We start from the raw sequence: 6,384 nt of genomic DNA, 5'->3' as shown, positions 1-6,384 counted from the left end.
TTTTAATTGTTTTGTTTTTAATTTAGAATTTTATTTTTTCCAAATTACATGTAAACAAATTGTGACATCAAGTTTTTAAAACTTTGTGTTCCAAATTCTCTAGCTCCCTTCCCCTCCCCCCACCCTGAACTCAAGCAATTCAATATAAGATATACATGAGCAGTCCTATAAAACATTTCCACATTAGTCAGGTTGTGAAAGAAAACAGATGAAAATAAAACTTCAGATAAAGGAACTAATAAAAAAAATTATGCTTCAATCTGTACTCAGACACCATCAGTTCTCTCTCTGTAGATCGACTGCATTTTTCCTAAGTCCTTCAGAGTTGTCTTGGATCATTGCATTGCTGAAAATAACCAAGCTCTTCACAGCAGATCATCTTACAATATTGCAGTTATTTTATATACAGTACATTTCACTCTACATCAGCTCACGTAGGTATTTCCAGGTTTTTCTGATAGCCTCCTGCTCATCATTTTTTCAGAGTAAGCTACATTTATATAGTACTTTAAAGAGAGCCTTCCTTACTATAAACACATGAGGTTGATTCTTGCAAGAACTGGAATAGTTAACATTTATATCATACCTTATATCTGACAAAGAATTTTCTTCACAATAGCCCAGCAAAGTAGTACCATACATTTTATTATCAGCATCAGTGCTTCCTCATCTCCAATCAATCCTCATTTTCACCAATTAATCCTCCTCCTCAGCAATCAATTCTCCTCTTCATTCAATCATCATCAGTCATCATTATCGTACATTCCTCTTGCCTCTGCATCAAAGTTTTTTTCCACAGTTAATATTGTTAGCTGTTTCCCTCCACCCTCTTCCCTCCCTCGTGATATTTACTCTGTTTTCTATCTTCTTTCACCTTATCCCTTCTCAAAAGTGTTTTACTTCTGACTGCCCCCTCCCCCAATCTGTACTTTCTTCTTTCACCCCTCCCTCCTTGTCCCCTTCCCCTCCTACTTTCCTACAGGGTTAGATAGATTACTCCACCCAGTTGAGTGTGTATGTTATTCCCTCCTTGAGCCAACTCTGACAAGATTCAGGTCTTTGAGCCAATTCTGATGAGTGTAAGGCTCATTCACTGCCCCACTGCTCCCCTATCTCTCCCCCACTCCAAAAGCCCTTTCCTGCTTCTTTCATGTGGGTCACTCCATTCTTCCTCTCCTCTTCCCCCTCCCCCAGTGCAATCCTCTAACCCCTCAATTTTACCCTATAGATCATGGGGCAGCTAGCTGACAAAGTGGACAAAGAACCCACCCTGGACCCAGGAGGACCCAAGCCTAAATCTGGCCTCAGACACAAAACACTCACCCACTGTGTGACCCCAGCTATGCCACCCAACCCCGACCACCCCACAAAAAAAAATAAACAAAAGATAAATGCTATAACCTCTCCCTGGCCAACTGTTCAGCCCTCTCACCAGACCATGAGCTTAGTTCCAGAAGGTGCCCGCACGGCAGCTGATTCAGAGACTTCAGAGGTCCCTTTCTCTGGTGCAACCTTCCTGGGCCTGATCAATGTCATCCTGAGGAGGAGAGAGATGGTTTAAGAGATCCCCAGCCACCACCAGTGGGGGGTGGTTCTCCCTCAATAAGGGAACTTTCCACAGTCAGATGATCATCCCCATTAGTCCTCTATAAAAGTACCTGCCTGTCTCCTGCTTGAGGAGATTGGTATCTCAGGGCCACGCCGGGGCCATGCCTTCTCCCCATGAGAAGTCCAAGGATTTCTCTCTTGGTTTCCTTTCCCCAGACCTTAAATAAACTACTATGTTATTCTATCGGATTTGTGTGCAAGAGGGTGTAATTCTTTTTTTTTTTTTTTTTTTAGTGAGGTAATTGGGGTTAAGTGACTTGCCCAGGGTCACACAGCTAGTAAGTGTTAAGTGTCTGAGACTGGATTTGAACTCAGGTACTCCTGAATTCAGGGCCGGTGCTTTATCCACTGCGCCACCTAGCTGCCCCAAGAGGATGTAATTCTTTAAAGAGGAATTCCTAAGGACCCCAACCCCTTCCTCTGTCCCAAACCCCATACCCTATTTCCCCATAACAAGCTGAATGCTGAAATTTTGTTTTAACTAAAAGAAAGCGCATGGAAGGGTTAAGTTTTCTTTCTGCTTTTTAGACTAAAGATTTAATTGGAAAATTATCTTGACTACTGAAAGTTTGTGAATCAAGGTTTAATTGGATCCCCAAAATAAAGTTTGTAGATTTTTTTTTTTTTAGCGGGGAGCTCCCTTCCCTCCCTGATTCTGGGATTCACAGAAGCTCAGCACCTGCAGTCTTTGGGTGTGGATGTTTGTTTGTCTCATGGGTGTAGATGCCTATCAAGTCTCCTCCCTGTCTGGCTGACATTGGAGTGATGCCCCCTGCTGGAGAGTTATTGTAGGAGAGCTCTGCCATGAGGAGCAGGCATCTGAGGGCAAGCCATGAGGCTTTTCCTTGGCATCAGGAAGCATCGGTTAGGCGTGGGTACTGTCTATCAAAGCTAACAGCCAATCAACGTGAGGAGCCTCACAGTAGGAAGCGGGTATTATGGGAGGGCTTCTTCCTCTTTGGGTCTGAGACATCACTGGGAGGTTAGGAAGGCTACAATTTCCATGCTATGAGAAATCTGTTCTCAATCTTTCTCTCTCTTTACTATCTTATATCTTTTAATAAACCCTTAAAAGCCTAAACACTTGGTCAATTTATCGGTGATTTTAGCCAGTTTCCCCCCAAACTGGAGGGGGACAGATAGGAACCCACATTTAGATTTTTAAACAACACATTTTCAGCCTATGTCTAGGCACATTTTGCCTCCCTAAATAGTGTTGGGTTAAGAGCAAGATTGGTCGCAACCCAAAACCCCTCGTTTCTGGCCACTGACTACTTAGGGGGAGGGACTCTTCTTAAATTACACTTGACCATTTGTGCCCTGCCTACACAAAAGTTTATCACTAATAGTAAATATTGAAGAAATCTATTTGCCCAAGCAAGAGCCAACCACAATCAGAGAAGTCAATCAGAGTCCAGAGAACATGGTTCCCAACTGGGAGGAAGCGATCTGAGCTCAGCCAAGAGCTGGGCCTTCCACGTCATCCAGGGAATATTCCCAGAAGGCTTTAGGGAAACCAGTGGACATCAGGGCTATGCTGAGGAGCCAGATTCCCCTAAGGTCTGCAAGAGATCTGCTGTCTCTCCTTCCTGGGGTCAGTGGCAGAGAGGCTACCACCCTGAGGGACTCTCCCCAAGAAAGAATGGAGAATTGGTCTCATCTGCACAGACTCTTTGACCAAGTCTGACCCTCCTGCAGGCACACATCAGCTTTGCCTGCATCAGTTAGGAGTCACCCATAGAAAAACCCCCAAAACCTGTTCCAGACTGGGCCAGAAATCTGGGAGAACCTTCTAAGCATGTGTGTCCTTCACCCCAGGGCTCCTTCCTCAAAGGCCATGAACCAGCCCTGAATTGGGGGAAGTCTCAGCACCTGGAGCTGGGACCAGTTGGGCTCAGGGAGGGTGTGGGCAGAGCTGAGGCCTGGGATAAAGGCAGAGGCTTCAGGGCCTGAGGCCCAGAGCTTCAGAACTGGGAGAGGAAGGAGGAGGCACCTGGCCTGCGATCTCTGATGGAGGATCCTCAAGCTGCCCTCGGCCCTGGTGAGTCCTTGCAGGGAGGGGCTCCTGCTCTGGTCCCATTGATCTGAACCTGGGGCTTCTCTATTGAGCCTGAGGCCCTGTGGGGTCTGTCCTGCTGGGGCTCAGCCTGCCCCAATCTCTCCTCCTCCTCCTCTTCCTCCTTCCCCTCCTCCTCCCATGGATCTTCACCCGGGTGATATCTTACCACCCCCACCCCCCCTGCCCCCAGCCCCAGTCTCCAGAGAGGGCCCCAGGAGGAGGTAGCTGAGGATAGTCAAGTCGGTCACAGTTCTTCATTGAACAGTATCACTGTCTCTGTGTACAGCATTCTCTTAGTTCTGCTCACATACCAATACATCATTTCATACATGTCTTTCCAAGCTTTTTTTGAAGTCATCCTGTTTTTCATTCCTCACTGCACAGGACTATTCCATTACTATCACATAGCACAGTTTGTTTACCCATTCCCCAATTGATGGGCATTCCTTTGATTTCCTATTTTTAGCCACCACAGAAAGAGCTGCTATAAATATTTTTGTACAAATAGGTCTTTGCTCTTTTGGGGAATGTCTTTGGGATATAAACCCAGTACTGGTATTGCTGGACCAAAGGCTATGCACACTTCTATATCCCTATGGGTAGAGTTCTACATTGCTCTCCAGAATGGTTGAATCTTTCCACAATTCTAACTGTGGATTAGCATCCCACTTGTCCCACAATCCCTCCAACAACCAATATTTTCCATTCTTGTTATATTTAGCATCCTAATAGGTATAAAGTGATATCTTAAAGTTGTTTTAGTTTGCATTTCACTGATCAGTAAAAATCGAGAGCATTTTTTCTTGTGATTATTGAAAACTTTGATGTCTTTGTCTGAAAACTCCCTGTTCAAATCCTTTGACCATTTATAAGTTGGGGAATGACGTGTATTTTTTATTTTATTTATTTATTTTCGGTGAGGCAATTGGGGTTAAGTGACTTGCCCAGGGTCACACAGCTAGTAAGTGTGTAAAGTGTCTGAGGCCAGATTTGAACTCAGGTACTCCTGACTCCAGGGCCGGTGCTCTATCCACTGCGCCACCTAGCTGCCCCATGACATGTATTTTTAAAATTTTGATGCAGTTCTTTATATACTTGAGAAATGAGACCTTTTTACAAGATGTTTGTTTCAAAACTTATTTCCCAGTTTTCTACTTGCCTTGTAATCTTGGTTGCATTAGTTTGGTTTTTGCAAAAGCTTTTTAATGTTATATGATCAAAATGATCTCTTTCACATTTAATTTTATTCTCTATATCTTCTTTGTGTCTCCAGCATTTAGCATGGCATATAGAAGGCACCTGATACCCGTTCATTGATTGATTATTCATGTTATCCAGGACTTTGAGTTTTATCAAACAGATGACATCCCCATGTGGAGAATATGGCAGTTTCAGAGAGCAAAAAGAGATAATAATAAAACAGGAATTAAAAAGTAGATAAATGAATGACTGAATGAACAAGTAAAATAGTGATAGCAAGCATTTATGGAGAGCCCATTATATGCCAGGAATATTACTAAGCTCTTTATACATATTATGTCATTTGACACACAGCACAGCCCTTTGAGGTAGGTTCTCTTTATGCTGTTGAGGAAACTGAGTCAGGCAGAGGTGAAGTGCCTTGCTCATGGTCCCCCAGGTAGGAAGTGTCTGAGGCTGGATTTGAACTCAAGTCTTCCTGACTCTTCCCCAGTGATCTCTATGATCTTCATTTAACAGATACAAGGAAATAAATGTAAGCCCAGAGAGGTCCAATGTTCAATTGTACACATACAAAGGAGCTGGTCTAACACTTGACACCACATCTTCTGAGTGCTAACCCAGGGCTCTCTGGGACACAACACTGCCTTCTGTTACTGATGAGAGAGTGGCACTTGAGTCTCCAACCCCAAGCAGAACAGGACATTCTCCTGCTCAGTAAACTCCAGGGATGCCCTTTGGCCTCTAGAATTCATGCACCCACCTCTGTTCAGTATCTAAAACTCTCTCTACTTAGTGCCAGCCTACTTTGCCAGGCTCAGTGTTTGTTACACTGTTCTGCGAAATTCATGGTCCTGCCCAACAACCCTTCCTGCTGCCCCCCCCCCCGCCCCACAGCACTCCAATCCCCCAGTTTACAAAGCTCTGCCCCGGCTCTGCTCACCTCTGCCTCTAGTAATCTCTAATGTACCCCAGAATTCTACTCAACCTGAACCTTCTCCTCCCCCAAAGTGACCTATTGTGGAGAACATGTGGGTGAACTTAGCTGTATTCCTGCTGTCTCTCCCCAAAGAATGTAAGCCCCTTGAGGGCAGATGCTTTCTCTGGTATCTCAGAATCCCAATCTCTAGCAAAGCATCTGGAGCACTGAAGGTGTTTAAGACAGACTGATTGGTTGATTGACAGGCCCAGGTTCTGATCTTAGATGTTCCCTGAGCCCACCTCTCCCCTCATCCTCCTGCATCCTCCTTGAACTCTTTTGGAAGTTCCCATACACAGGATTGTGGGGTCCCCAGCCTATTCCTCATTACCCTGCCCCTACAGAATGCCTTCTGAGCCCTGTCTTCACCTGGTGTTGTCATCAGCCTTCCCTCCCACCCCTGTGGACCTTCCCTAATTTCCCCCCTGAGTTCAAGGCTATGTTTGGGAGAACTCCAGGCCTTTCCCTTTATGTCTATTGTCACTATGGCTAGGTGCCTGACTTCATTCCCATTACAATAGCTACCATTCTCCTAGAA

Source organism: Dromiciops gliroides, chromosome 3 (assembly GCF_019393635.1).
Source record: "Dromiciops gliroides isolate mDroGli1 chromosome 3, mDroGli1.pri, whole genome shotgun sequence".
NCBI lineage: Eukaryota > Metazoa > Chordata > Mammalia > Microbiotheria > Microbiotheriidae > Dromiciops > Dromiciops gliroides.
The sequence above is the reverse complement of the archived record's forward strand: the minus strand, read 5'-3'. Positions refer to the sequence as shown.